General features: G+C 43.4%; 1 protein-coding gene across 1 annotated transcript in view; it reads left to right on the top strand.

Moving 5' to 3' along the window:
* ppp3r1a (protein phosphatase 3, regulatory subunit B, alpha a) overlaps positions 1–16007 on the top strand; it is a 57271-nt gene that overhangs the window by 30379 nt on the left and 10885 nt on the right. The window lies entirely within an intron of this gene.

The raw sequence follows: 16007 nt of genomic DNA on the forward strand, positions 1-16007 counted from the left end.
ATATGTTGTATATAGCTGTGATTAGCTTTGCTAGCAGCTCATTAGTTTTAAACCGGGTTTCTTTTAAAGTTGATTCAGTCAGTAGATGTTAAGTTCTTCAATATTAGTGTCTGAGAAAATCAATGTGATAGGAAGAAAACCTCTTTAATTTTAGACCCAGTTATATCATTTTCTGTGTTTGTTTAGTGAAGCCAACCTTCCTGTCTTTGCCTACTCCTGTTGTTACATAACTTCCCGCAGCCACACAGCAGACTGACACTCTGTTCCTCTCCCAACATCAGCAGAACACACAAACTAATTTAATATCGTTTTATTGTTGATCATCTCGGCTCCAGGTGATGACGATGGAGTCACATTTTGCTTCCATGTTTGATGCAAAGAGCACACTTTTACTCCTGAGCTTTCCCCTATTCTCTCTCTCTTTATGTATTTTAGGAAATGGTGCCAAAGCTCTATAGTCTGTTCTCATCTTCAGGGATAAGGGGCAGTTTTATGATTTATGAAAGTGTTAAAACGATACCTTGGCCTTATTTGGCACAGGGTGTCCAGTTAACTGGAGGAAAAACAAAGGAAACATCCTGATGAGAACCATGTGAGATATGTTGATCGTTGAGTAAAGCTACTGAAATGGTTTGCATTTATACGTTTGCTCGACCTCCACCCTCTCCACCTATGACGCATGAATTTACAGTTGCACCTAAAAATATAATTAGCAAAATATACAAACTTAATTCTTTCACAAATGTTAGCTTAGGCTATTTTGTTATCCTTTGTTTTTCTTCTTTTTCATTGCTTATAATTGTGTGTGACTGTACGCCACTGTCACGGGAATCCTTATATTATCTTAAACTAGCAGATATTTACAATAAATGAATCAAACAAGAAGAGTTCATATGGCTGAACACAATTAATGTTACATTTTGGCTCTTCTAAGTTAAAAATAATTTCAAAAGGCCACTTTTAATGACTTTTAATGTACAGTCTGAGAGTAATTCAACCCCTTCATGACAGGAATCTTTAGTGCTGAGTAAGCCATCAGTGCTGCTCCCATGGCCACTAATATTCTCAGGCTTTCCTGCTGCTGTCGCCTTTAATAAATCCCACCAGAGATTTGTAAAGAGTTCAAGTCAGGCGACTGTGATGGCCGCTCTAGTATCTTCCATCTGAAATGTTCTAATTATAGCTCTTGGCTCCTGTTCCTTGACCTTTCACGGGGTCAACGGTAAGAACTCTATCCTGGAGAGGAAAGGAGCTTCGGACTGCTGTGCCGTATTCGGACAGCCTTTAACTCTGACGTCATTACCGTGATGGGAGCGGCCAATGGGTGATGCGAGTCAAATCCGGGCCAACTAGAACTACAAATACAAAAAAAACGTAAGTTAGACAAATGTAGCGAATGGCTGAGGTTCTCATTACACGAAGCAGAACACGTGAAGGCGTGTAAACTTATACAGACTTTCTAGTTCTAACAGTCAGCGGTCCAGTTGCTTGTTATTGTCTACAGAGGTGACATGCTGGTAATGAGTTTATTTGAATTGTTTAAATTTCATGATTAGAACCCTAACCCTAACCCTTTTAACAGAAAATGGTATTTGCATATTATATGCAAAATAAACGACGTGTACAACATAGTTTAATTTTCAAGATTAACAAGTGTGTGTGTGTGTACACGTTATCTCATAAAAGCTGGTGATTTCTTTGCTTTGATTTAAAACTTTGCTGTTACATTATTCAATCTTATTTGCTGTAGATGGCCAAAGGCCTCTGATTGACATGGATGACCAACGAGTCATGTGATGTGTAAGGGACATCATGAGCTTCCTGTGCTAAAGGAACTATGATAGGACGGCTCCTTTTCCTACCTCCTTCCTTACTGACTGCACTATTCGGACAGCATTGTCATGGCGACCGCCAACGCACTTCCGCTTTGGCTGGAGAGTCCTCACTAATCCATCTTAGCCTTCACATACTGCAGGATTCTAGTACTATTGGAAACAAAGCAGCCACAGGGCACCACCGAGCCCTCACCATGCATCTTTGTAGTCACAGTGTTCAGTGTAGGCTTCGTTCTTCCGCCCGACTTTTCTCAGGCTGCCACCAAGTCTTCTGTTAGTCGAGCGTTTCAACCGCCTCCCTCCTCTTCATCTTTCGTCCACATCAAGGTTTCTCTTTCAGGGATGTTTAAAGACTTAGCTCTCTTTTTTTAATAGTCATATTCCTTCCCTTTGTCTCTTCTGAACTTCTTGGATCAATCTCTTGACCATGTTGCTAACGTGCAGCGAAACGTTACCGTCAATCGTTCAGGCATTTCAGGTAATCTTTCTCAAGCAGTATTGAAGCAACTTATGAAGCCCTTCAGTTGTAATTGTGTGCTTGTTTTTTTTTTTTTTTTTTTGTTTGGTTGAAAAAATTATGAGAATGCATCTGTCATAAAAAATAATATTTAGTGTTGAATATTGTAATTAACTATTGAAACTGTTCTTGGGTCATTTCTTTATTGCAAACACCTTTAAAATAATTGGTAGTAAATATCGGTGGGGGTTAAATAATTTAGGTGCATCTGTAATATGTCTGTTTTGGTTAAAGCTTCCCCACAGAGGCAGACAGTTGTAGCCTCCCCTCTGTGTTTTTTTTAACAACTGGATGTGGTTGAGAAGCGTCCCGGAAAGGCACCGCCGCTGCATGTGTTTAATGAGCACTGAGATGGCGACTGGTCCCTCTGTAGTGTAGGTGGTCTTTGGGGACTGGGACACCGTATAGATTGACCTCGTCGTTCATTTACTCCATCAGGAATTTTTCCATCAGAGCTTTTAAAAGGTATGTAGGAGGCAGAGGTGTGGAAAAACGTCCTCTGTTCTCTCAAATAGCGATGCTAAGCTAATGAGCACAGCAAAGGAGCTCAGTTTTCTAATGTATTGATCCATATCCGTCCTTTTGTATTTTCAGGATTTGTATAGCACCAACCTCTATTTAGATCTATATTCAGATATTCAGCAGTATTAGATATACAGCAGCTTTAAACATCACAAGCAGCACAGTTCAATGTATCATCTGATAACGGACAGCGGACGGGACAACTGCAAAGCTTTCTGCAGGTGGCCGTGCACCTACACTGACAGGACGGGCAATGAGAAGCCCTAGCTGAAAGGGTAGCTCTAGAGGAGCTGTGCAGATCGACAGCTCAGGTGGGACGCCCCCTCCCCCCGCCAGCCAACGGTTAAACCCTATGTTTGTGGCAGGGTTATGCTGTGGAAAAGCTGTTCTTCAGCAGAGATGGGCAGAGTGGTCAGAGTTGATGGTGGACGGAGTTGAGTACTCAAAGAAAAGATGTGAGCGGCTGTAAAAGACTTCAGACTGGGGTAACTGTTCCCCTTCAATCATGGAGGGTGACGTGCAACATACGGGCAGAGCTCCAGTCGGATCATTTAGATCAAAGCATGTCGATGTGTAGGAACACATCGACATGTCAAAGTCTAGCACTGAATGACGGAACCGCTATCATTTTTGTGTCCAGATGTGCAAAGCAGGTGGTAACATTAAAACCTGGCTTTACAAAGGATTGACTCAGGCACCAAAAGCAAATTTACATAGAACCCTTTTTTTTTTTTTTCACAAACTTGAAAGCAATGGATTTTCTTTTTCAGGCATTTGATGCACTACTTTGTGTTGGTCCATAACTTCAAATCCCAATAAAATACATTGAAGTGTGGTAGTAACGTGGCAAGATGTGCACATTTTTTAAGAAGTAGAAATACCTTTTCACAGCACATGCACAATAACCTTTTGAAAGTAATATGCCTTGGTAAAGTGAGCAGGGCTGTGGACAGAGCAACACTCCGGCTTGTCCATACTTAGTGGGGGACAGGACCTTGGCCGGCCTGGCCTTCCAGGCATCCCCCCGGATTAGGCCGCCACAGAGAGGGGGGGGTGGATCCAAAGCATGCATGACGGTGCACTATATTCTGCTCTTAACTTTTCTCTTTAGTATAATGTTCTTTCTTTTTCTCCCACTAGTTCATCCTTTTGGCTGTTTTTTTTCCTATTTAATGTGCCACATGGGCCTTAAATACAAATACTCGGAAGAAAAAAAATCTTAAATTTTAAACCTTTTGGATATGGTACTAATGGCTTTTGACTATTAGAAGTGTGTAACAGGAAAGTCTTGAGGACATTCAATAAGCAATTTAGAAACTGTCAGATCTTTTTTTTAACATATTGAGGGTCTTTCAGAAATAATTTCTAGTATTCCTGTTGTTTGATATCCTTACCGTCTTTCTGTCTTTTTGTCTTTTTTTTTTTCGTCTTTTGCTGGCTCTGTAATCCACGACTGCCGGAACAGCTGTTCCACTTCTCAAACGCTCGGACAGGCGCTCTCTGACTGCGAAGACATTAGCTGTGGCCTGTTGGTGGAAGACACTCGCCCCTCTGCAGGCCGCTGCTCTCAAAGTGACGTGCTCCAGTAAATTCATGCTCCCAGTCACCTGAACTTGCTGTCATATGCCTTGCGGCGCTATTTATTGATGTTCATCAGATAAACATGAATATCTTCTTTGTGCGTCGCCTCGATTTGACTGACTGTGAAAAAGGCGGCCTGTTTCAAGGCCTTCTTTTGGCAGCGCAGTACTGTACCGTTACTGGCAGAATTTCATAGCCTACTAGTAATAACATGCTTTTTTTTATTTTTTTTGGGCATAAAAGACGCACCTCCACACATTTTCAGCACACACTTTGCTTAAAAGCATGCCCACTCACAGGCCCCTGACTGCACGGTGCTCTGAAAGAAATGCAGCAGCGAGCTTGTAGCCGCTGCAGCTCGGGCTGCGGCCACCCAAAATAAAAATAAACAGCGGGCAGCTCGTTGGAGTTCCTTGTTGCTAGGGGTTTCCCTGAGGGCGGGGGGGGCGAGCCGCTGATGGAGGGGTGAGTTGGGGGTTTTCTGATGACGGAAAAGCTATAAATACACACCATCGATGTTTTGTGCCCAGCTGTGTCCTCGGTTTGGTCTATGCAAGCAAACTGTATGTTATCAGAGCAGTCGGCACAATCAGCCTAATGCACAAAGTGCTGGAGCTGTAGTATACAATCCAGGTTATACAGCCTCGTGTCACTGCTGGCCTGCATGAGATAAGGCTTAGTTAGTGTGGCAGGGCGCGTGTTGGTGTGTTAGCTGCTTTATTTAGCTTCAGAAATGGCCTGATTCTGAAATCCAGGGCCTGTTCAGTGCAATCCTGTTTAGTCCAACTTCAACTGGTCATTGGGTTCACGTCTTAACTCCTAGAACAGTTTTAATTGCTGTGTGGCCAAAACTATTTGTTATATTGTTTTATGTCTTTAAGTGTTTGTAAACTGTTTAAATTGAAAATTTCATCCAAATGTACCCCCTAGTCTTAGTGTGGCCTAAGATAAGAATAGAAATGTGTTGCCAGTTTCTAATTTCTGCTTTGTCTAAAGCCTTGACACAGAGATTTTGCATTTAAAATCTGCATTTTGTTGCCTTACTCCTATGGGCGAGTAGGCCCTTTTTAAACTTGAGTTTTGGTATGTTCGAAAGGAAACAAAAGATTATTACAGGTTTGAATTTTTTTAAGTCTTTCAGCTTCTGTTAGCCATAATAATCTTGCTAATAGCTATCATTATTAAAACGGCAAGAACCCTGAAGTTAATGGCCAGCGGTGCATTTCCTGTGTTCTGTAACTGTCCAATTTATTTATTTTTAAAAACTGTAGTGAAAAAATTGTTAGGAATTTCCGAAATTTCAAGAAAATACAAAGTTATCAAAACGCTTCAGCACAGGGATTATCTGGGCCACCCAATGTCCCACCATGTTCATCCAGGATGTTTTATCAGAGGAGGAATGCTCTGAAAGAGAGAGCGCTTTTGCTGCAAAGTATTGAGCCTCTTGTGTGAGCCAGAATGCTTATGGTCCATGATGGATGGTAACCCTCTCCAACAGGAGGGAAAAATGGCAAAAGTAATGATCCCATTTATACTCGTTATAAGTCATAATTCTAACATGGATTTCTACAAAAAAGGCCTGGTAAATGATACAATAGGTGAACCTCCTTGCCCCTACGCTGAAACAGAAACTTTGTCTGAAATGGAAAATTTGAGTTGCACAATTAGAGTGAATATTTCAGTCTTGTACCAGTGGATGACTAATTAATGATTAAGAAAGCTAGTAGGGGAAATGGGGGGAGGAGGAAAATGGGACATTTTCCTGGATCATCCTTTTAGGTTTGTCATGATATAAATATTTCAGACTTGATAGCGATAATAGGACAATACTACATACTTTACCATTGTGGGTAGAGCGGCAACAGTTTTGAAGGCACCGTATTATTTTTCGTCAAGAGTAAAAAATATGGTAAACTATAAAAATTTAAACTTCCTTTATTAGAGCCAAACCAGTAAGCAGGTGGGAAGTGAGTCTTCGTTTAGGGAATCATTTAGGTGTCCCTTGTTTGCCAAACCAGTAGACCAGATTGCACTAACGATATAAGTAATATATTTTGTGGAAGTATGTACCTTTTGATTCAGTTGTACAGTTATTTTATTAGAATTGCTTATCTAAAGGGTTTCCATTTGCTTGTCAATTTGCTGTTTTTACAATGAACTGTTACTACCAAGGAACAAATAAAGAATCATGCTAAAGTAAATAATTTTTTTTTTAAAAACACCATGGTACTGGAGCATATAAAACAGATTTTTACAGCGTGAACAAGGGTTTATTTGATGCAAATATATTCAGTACAATTTCTGTCTGGTCAGTCTCATCATATCGTTTGTGGTCAACTACAGCAGCAGGGTAGGTTTCCATGGGTTCCTCCTCTTTTCTACTATAGTTGTCAGCTTCAGTTTGGCTCCACTGTAACCTGTTATCATTAGACACAGAAGATTAATGGCGGGGGGGGGGGCACTGGTTTGTTTCTTGCTTCACTATTTATTAGCCGACTGAGCCATCAGCTGATTACCAGTTTCCTGCAGAACGGAGTGGAAGTGTTTCACTGTTGCAGATACAGGAGCTTTATTGACCTTTTTAAGTTGCTCTCAAACATCAGTGCGGTAGCGTTAGCTTAGCATGTAGCATTGTTCAGCATTTTTTTCCCGTCTGTCTGCCTTTTATGGAAAGTTCTTCTGAGCAATGCTTTTGTCTTGATGAAGTAAGAGAAAGGATGAATCATTGTGAACAACTTGGAAAAAAGACTGCTGGATGCCTCACATCTCATATTCACAACAAGGTTCCCACATTGTCTGGAAAAGTGTGAAACTGTGGGGGGGGGGGGTTGAGAAAACTTATCTAAAAGGTCCGTCCGTCCGTCTTCTTCCGCTTATCCGGGGTCGGGTCGCGGGGGTAGCAGCTTCAGTAGGGAGGCCCAGACGTCCCTCTCCCCAGCTACTTGGGCCAGCTCCTCAGGAGGAATCCCAAGGCGTTCCCAGGCCAGCCGGGAGACATAGTCCCTCCAGCGTGTCCTGGGTCTTCCCCTGGGCCTCCTCCCGGTGGGACGTGCCCGGAACACCTCACCAGGGAGGCGTCCAGGGGGCATCCTGACCAGATGTCCGAGCCACCTCAACTGGCTCCTCTCGACGTGGAGGAGCAGCGGCTCTACTCTGAGTCCTCCCCGGATGACTGAGCTCCTCACCCTATCTCTAAGGGAGAGCCCAGACACACTACGGAGAAAACTCATTTCAGCCGCTTGTATCCGGGATATCATTCTTTCGGTCACGACCCAAAGCTCGTGACCATAGATGAGGGTAGGAACGTAGATCGACCGGTAAATCGAGAGCTTCGCCTTTTGGCTCAGCTCTCTCTTCACCACAACGGATCGGTACAGCGCCCGCTTCACAGCAGACGCTGCACCAATCCGCCTGTCGATCTCCCGCTCCATCTTCCCCTCATTCGTGAACAAGACCCCAAGATACTTGAACTTCTCCACTAGGGGCAGCACATCCTCCCCAACCCGGAGAAGGCACTCTACCCTTTTCCGGTTCAAAACCATGGTCTCAGATTTGGAGGCACTGATTTTCATCCCGGCCGCTTCGCACTCGGCTGCGAACCGCTGCAGTGAGAGCTGTAGATCACGCCCTGATGAAGCCAATAGGACCACGTCATCTGCAAAGAGCAGAGATGTGATCCTGAGGCCACCAAAACGGATCCCCTCAACACCTTGGCTGCGCCTAGAAATTCTGTCCATAAAAGTTATGAACAGAATCGGTGACAAAGGGCAGCCTTGGCGGAGTCCAACTCTCACCGGAAACGAGTCCGACTTACTGCCGGCAATGCAGACCAGACTCTGACACCGGTCGTACAGAGACCTGACAGCCCTTATTAAAGGGTCCGGTACTCCATACTCCCGGAGTACCCCCCACAGGATCCCCCGGGGGACACGGTCGAATGCCTTCTCCAGATCCACAAAACACATGTAGACTGGTTGGGCAAACTCCCATGCCCCCTCAAGAATCCTGCTGAGGGTATAGAGCTGGTCCAGTGTATAGAGTTTATCTAAAAGGTAAAGACATTATTTATTTTTACGTGCGTACTTTACAGAATTTGATTGAAAGACGGCATGCTATTTTGTCTGCAACATTAGAGCTTTAGATAGCCAACTTACTGACAGAATGAGCAAAGCACACTTTTTTTAAAGGTCGAAGGGCAATTGCGTAGCTTTTTTTTTTTTTTTTTTTTACAGCTTTTAAGTCCATATAGATATACTTTTCCAAACAAAGCATCCAAACTCCTATTTTGGTGATTTCCTACAAACAAAGCTATCACAGATCACAAACTGCTTTTAGAGGATTTAAAAGATATTTTTTTCAGATTTAAGAGACATTACTACTTAAGTAGATTTTTTTTATTAGATGATCTGAGGTAGGTTCAAATTATTGAAATGTTTTATTTATTTATTTATAAACTTAGCATCTTATTCAGCAGAGGGACAACGACATTTCTTTTTATGAATCGTGAAACACGCACCGACTAGATGTGGCTTTTGGGATCTACTCTGAGATTTTAACATGGCCAGTTTGTAGGCATCCTGCGACAAGTCTGTTGTTTATGTTGAATCCCGTCTGCCCCCTTCAGTATGATTACTACATTCTCGTTTACTCAGTGCAGCCCCATTGTGCTAATTGGCTCGGTGTCATGTGTCAAACCCATGTAATTACTGAGCTGTGCGTGTAGCCATCTCATGTTTACCCACCCCTCATGCCTTATCTTGGCTGCTGGCTGGGAACGCCATATACAACACGGCTGTTATTTTCAGTAACGCACCGACTGAAATTCCAGCTTCCTCTTCACAACGCTCGGCTCGATTCAGGTTAGCTGCCTTAATGGAGTCACGTGTCTCCATCGGTGTGCAGGGTGAACTGTTTAAGGGCTTAGCATGGAGGGACACAATCATTAATGACACTTTTGGGTACATCTGGGTTTTTCTATAATTACTCAAACACGGAGCGTGGAAACGGGTAGATGCTGCTTTTTGTTTTAATGTTACGGTTGGCCCTGGCTGCTTACACGGTTAAGCAGGACAAACGGTTAGCGGCGTGTGCCAGCTGAGAACGACCTGCATCGATCCTGCTGATTAATGGTGTGAATTATCAGCCGTTCTGGCAGAGATCGCCTTCGCCCCGTTCCTGTCACTTATGCAATCATTTAGTCGAAGCGGCTCAGCCTGCGCCACCTCAGAGGCTGATGGCATCTACATATATGTTCTCACGCGTTCCCCTCCTGAACAATTGTTTAAGTGTTTCTTTTCAGTCTGTGTGTGTCTGCGTGTGGATGTGGGCTACCTTGGGGGCTAATGGGTTCCTGTTGCCTAGTAACACTGTTGTGGGTGCACACAGCGTTTCTGAAAGTGTGTGTGTGTGTGTGTGCGCTCAGTGTGAGACTATATGAGATTATCATAATCATCTCACAGTTACATCGGGTGTCCCTCAGAGCTGCTCATTAGCATGGCGGTGTGAGGAGCCTCTGATGAGGCAAACCTCTCCCTTTTCTTGCATTAAATGAAATCTCAGCTCTAAGGGTGTCATTCTAGCATGTTTTCTGATAGATTAAGCTTTAAAACACAATTGGTGTAAACACATTCTAGGTTTCGATAAAGGTAGAAAAGAGATCCTAATAAATGCGTCACTGTTTTTCCATGGTAAAGCGACTGCATTCGACGGTTTCTACGTTCTGCTTTGCTGCGTCGCACCAGCACATTGCTCAAGGGTGAACCCTTATGCTGGGGTTAAAAACACATCCATCTTCTTTCTCCTTAGGTTTATGTAGGAGGTATGCCATCCACAGCGGGCTCTGTTCTGCATGTTGGATCTGTGCGTTGAGCCTGAGAGTCGAGTCGACAGCAGGCTACAAATGCATACCATCAGTAGCGTTTGGTACATCCGCCACTTTCTTCTTAACCCTCCTCTGCTTTGTAATATTCTTTTTCTCTCTTTTTTTTTTTTTCCAGGTGTTGTGATTAAAAAAAAAAAATCCCAGAACATCTCCCGTCTTTCTTGGCTCTCACATCTAGCTGTCACCTTTTCATCAGACTTCTCTCACAGCTGTCTGTGAAATTCAGAGAATATACTTTTTTTTTTTTTTCTACTGGAAGTTATTTGTAGTATTGGCAGCTTTTTTTTTTTTTTCTCTTCCCACGTCTTGCACCACATCATGAAGGTGACCTATTATTCTTCCTTTCAGCATTTAGGACAGGTCTGTGGGCTATAGCCAACATGTTCATTGCGTGTTTTGCACAAAATCATTCTCGGATAATGAGATTTCACCTATTTTGAGCTCATTTTCAATGTTGTAATTTTATGCCAGTGACTTGTAGCGTACGCGCTACAATAAACCAAGCGTCGAGTCAGATCGAACTCAAATTGTGCTTTCGAGGAGTCTTTTCAGTCCTATTAATAAGCATCACCAATATGAGAGAGAAAAGTGTGCGTGATGCACAAGTGGCTGCTGTAGTAAAGGCACCAGCTCCGCGGCCGTAATGATTGGCTTTTCTTGGCTCGGCTGGATGCCGCGTGGCTCTCTGATGCTGGCAGACATGAGACTCGTTGGAACGAGACCCAGAAAGGGACTCGGGCTTTGAGAAGGCTGCCGTCTTTGCGCTCATGAATAATACATGCACCTCCACTCCTGACAGCTTCTGCCATCAATTAGGGCTCTAGCCACTGCGCTCGCTTGTTCTCTGCTCAATAGTTGTATCGAAAGTTGTCAGCAATGTCACAGCTATGTGTTTATCCCCCCCCCCCCCCCCCCCCCCCAAGCGTTTTCAGTACATCTCTGACAAGATGGTGTCTGACAAACAGGAACTTCTGTTTTGACGTGGCTAGTCTGTTTTTTTGGGCCTTTTTACGTGAGGTACATAAAGGGAAGGATTCACATGTGGATTTATACCAACTAAGAGCAGTTTTCATTAACCTTTTGTGTAAAATATCCCAAAACGAGCAAGACTAGTCATTAAGCCAAACCCCTGCGGTTGTTTTGCTGTTATCCAAGGGTAAGGAAAGGCTTAAGTGTTTTTCTTTTATTCAGGCGGATTATTGGACTATTACATGCTAAACAGATTTTTTTGCTAAACGATTTCTCTGGTAGCCCCGGTTTGTCTGCCCATCACAAAGTAGCGTTTCACATCCTTGCAAGAAGGTGTGAAGCTTGTCGTTTGTGCGAGTCTGTAACAAAGTAAAGTCCACACAAGCAAGAAAGTGAAAGTGAGTGAATTGTTGCAGACGTCTAAAGCTGCAGATCTGATGGTAAGTAGCTCCTCTGCCCTCAAACATATTTAACTTCATAACTTCAGATACTGTTCATAGCTGTAGGCTGGGACATATTTAACTTGGAACTTGTTGCGATTCTTCAGGATATGTTTAGAAGCGGTCATACATGCTAAAACGTCATTTTCTGAACTTAGCACTGGCAGCTCATCTGTTATGAGTAGATTTGTTCAGTCAGGTTGTGTTTTTTTTTTTTTTGTGTTTTTTTTCATGTTTCTATCTGATGAAAATACTCTGCTCTACATACGAAACTTGAACGCATCGGAGCCGTTCAACTGTCCAGGAACCAAGAGTAGTTAAAGACACCAGCCACATTTCCTTTCACTAATAAATGGATTAAAACAGATTCTGTAGCATTTGACAAATTATTCAAAATTTTTTTTAAAGGCTTTAAAAAGGGTGGGTGTGTAGACGCCTATAACATTACATATTGCAGCAAGAATCAACTTACCTGACTCCGCCAGATAGATTTGCTTCGCATATCCATCTGGAAACCTTCCGTTGAAGTAATTTTGGGAAGGGGCGAAAATACTGGTTAGCTGATTGGCCTATGTTGGTGATAGACGGGCCAAATAAACCAATCAGATCAACGAAGCATATGACGTACTAACAGCGACGACGGAAACACAACCACAAGCTCTTGCTGAAACCAGTCAGGAGAAGAGCAAAAACATGTTTTCCTCTGAGAAAAGCCTCCAGAGCAGTGTTTTGCTCTTCTTTCAGTGAAGAAATACTCTGTAATTCCGATAAAACTTGCTCGATAGCCACATTAACGCTAGTTTCATCGGCTGAAGCCGCCATGTTCTTTAGACTGAACTGTCGCGCTTCTCGTTGCGTCACACCTCAACCCGCCTCAAAGCCAACGCTGATTGGACGTTCGTTTGGTGAACTGCTCCAAATTTTCTTTAACGGAAAGTAGCCAGACTGATCTGCGAGTGAAACCTTGAAAGCTTGCGAGATCAGGATGGTCTCACAAGGCTAAGAATCAACAGGGTATTGGTGAGATTTCCTTTTTTCCACAGAGTAAAGGTTTCAAGAATCACAAACCTCTTTTAAAAATGGATCTCCTCAGTCAAACTTTGACTAGACCCTCTACTAGGGCTGGGCGACATAGGAAAAAAGCATATTGATAAAATAGAAATCAGATCAGAATGATATTAAAACTTATATTTTGGCCATTTTATGCTGTTGCTTAATGACCTATTTTTAGATAAAGACACAAACACTGAATTAACACTCAACCCTTTATTCAACCAACTTTATACCAAAACTGTAAGTTTTTAAAGTATAAAAAAACGCCTGCTCTCTGAACTCTTTGAAGGGGGCGGAGCTTGGTGACGAAGCGTTCCTGGGTCTGCGTTTGTAATTGGTTGGGAGGATGTAATGAATGTAATATAAACCTACATGATAGACTAGACTGTAGGACTGTTCTTCTATTGAACTTTTTATTGACCCTTTTTTTTTTTCTATTGCACTACATCTATCGATACATATTGCTCCACATTAAATGCCAGTTTTAATGCAGTGTGTCGGTAATTTTAACGGTAATTTCCAGCCTTTCTCCTGTCACGCCTTCTTTTTTTAGCGAGCCCTCAAAACGCTACAAGAGGTCCATGCGGCGTTCTGACGTATGGTTTAGATACGCACCAATACAGACTGCCAGAAAACGCCGCTGAGAAGCACTTTTCAGTCAAAAACATACAAATAAAAAGGAGGGGACCAAACTGACCTCTGCTTTGTGTTTAGTCAGCAGAGGCATGTACACTTTACCACTGGAGCATTTAGTCCAGTTAAATGAAAAGTTGCATGGAGCACAGCGAAGGCGAACTAAAAAAGTGGCGGTGGTGTGTCGTATAGGCCACAAACTATACCTAAGGCGAGTTTGATCGTATGCAAAAGTTTGCCTTGTAGCTGCCCTCACTTAAACATGAGCTTTACCCCGAACCATTGCTTCTCATTTCAGACGTCACAATAAAAGCCACTAAGCTGGCCTACTAGGGCCGCCCCGAGCCGCTGGGCTCTGCCTCCGGTCGGTCAGAGGCGTCGTAACGCTCGGCTGCTGGGAGCTCGGCCGCCGCCACCTGCTGCCAGCAGGAAGCAGGAGGCCGCTGATAAGAACGGGTTTCATGCTGAAGAGGAGCCACTCGCTGGGCTCCAACACGCGTGGACGCCCCGGGGCCACATGTTGTAAAAGCCTGTGTTGTTTGTGCAGCTAGATTATTTTCGGTGGCCTCTCGTTATTAATAGGTGTGCTTTATATGTGCAAATCTAATGAAAATTAGATACAGAGCGGCGGGCGGTAATTGGGAGCTGAAGGGCCTCGCTTGCTAGCGAACGCACAAAGGAAATATTTTAGGCAGGCTAAAATGGCTTTTATATAACCAATTGAATTCACCAGGTGCTTGTAAAGCAGATGGCCGTAGTTTTCCGCTGTTTGGTGGAAATGTCGAAAATGGTTTCTCTCCCATCCTTAAAAGGTTTCCTTGTTTTTCTAGGAATATATCCTCTTATTTAGTGTAGTGGGGCTTATTTTAGGTCTGCTGCTTTAAGCCATGAGGTGGTTGGACTGGCGAACACGTCTAATCTCGTCTCCTCCTCCAGCTCTGTGGACCTGATGCCCCTCAGTGATATTTATCAGACCCTTCAGCCATTAAATAGAATATATTATCAAATAAACTACCACCCACTTTGTCTATACGCAGGGAAAGAACAAAGAAAGGCGATGTCCTTCTCCGCTATGGACACGGTAACAGCTTTACCTGCTCAAGGCTATGAACGTCTAAACCTGGTTTTAAAAGCATTTTATTGGATAGATGGCTGGTGGAAGGTGAGTAGTCCTCTCATGCTGTGAACTGTTGCCATAGTTGACTGCAGGGCAAGCACAGGGTTTCAGCTAATGAAGTTAGAGATGAAGGGAAAGGCGCTGCAGGTGAATTCTCAGGATATTTTGATAAAATGGACAAAGTGTTGAACTGCAACCAAGACAAAACAGACATCAAACACAGGGGTGGGCATTTATAATATGGTTTATTGTTACTGTGAGAAATTTAGTAGAAGAATTAGGATTTATTTTGAGAATAACTGACTAATTTCTACTTATTATTAATAATTTAAAAAGAAAAAAACTGCCAGTATTGTCAGCAATGTTATATTTGCTATTTTCTCCACTATAAGTTCCTTCAGAGCATCGATGCATATTAATAAATTCACAAGTGTAATAAATGCAGTTTAGTGACTAAAACTCACACCTCTTTAATTTACTGATGAACCATAATTCAGATGTTTTTGTTTTGTATTTGTATTTATGGGGCGTTGTCATGCAGTCACAGACATACAGGTATTGATAAAAGTGATGATGAACGACGATTTACAACTTATGCCACAATGTATTGTGATTAAAATGTAAAGTCCATTTCACTAACCCTAATTAAACAGTTGGTAAAACAGCTGTTTAATTGTTCTGATAGTTTCTCAGAATGACGGTTTCAGGTGCGTCGGTGCTTTAAAATGTTGTCAAAATGTCGTAGGCTGTTATAGTTCAGCTGCCCGGCATTAACGGGCCAGCTGGATAAACCTCGGTGCCCTGACCTGGTCGTGACTCGTGGCTGAGTGGGGAGATGTGACGCAGTGTGGCCGTCATGGTTTCAGAAGCAAACTCCTGGCGTTTTGTTTCTTGGTAAAGAGTTGAAAGCGGAGAAGAAGCGTGCTGCGTCTAGAAAGCTGTCAGAGCGTCCCAGCTCCACGCCCAGGTGCTCTCCCACCGTTCCCACTGCCCACGGGGACGAGTAGTGGGTCCTGTGGGATCTGTTTGGGCCTGTGATGGTGACGCCGCGCAGCACGGGGGGAGGGGGGGGTTAGCTTTTCACAGGCTTGAAAAGGGAAGGGAACGTATATCATTTCACTTCTTGTCCCTAACAGCCATATTTATCAGAGTTCCTCATTGGCCCAAATTTTCCCTGGAACTAAGAGGCCGCTCACACCAACGCGTTGCTCCGACGCTTTCCCCACCCTGGCCTTACTTCCAAGTCCTTTGACCTGCAGTCCAGATAGGAGGCTCAGAACAAGACCTCAGCTTTTGGCCGCCCTTAGTCTCTGCCTCTCACCCTCTCTCCTTCCTCCACGCCTCCTCCAATACATGCAGATTAGTCATCAGGCTGTGCTCCTTCCTCCAGCCTCGCTCCGTGTCAGACACCAGCAGTCACCCTCTGCCGTTTGCTTCACATCGTACCAAGAACCAGCAG

This window comes from Fundulus heteroclitus, chromosome 22, assembly GCF_011125445.2.
Source record: "Fundulus heteroclitus isolate FHET01 chromosome 22, MU-UCD_Fhet_4.1, whole genome shotgun sequence".
Classification (NCBI taxonomy): domain Eukaryota; kingdom Metazoa; phylum Chordata; class Actinopteri; order Cyprinodontiformes; family Fundulidae; genus Fundulus; species Fundulus heteroclitus.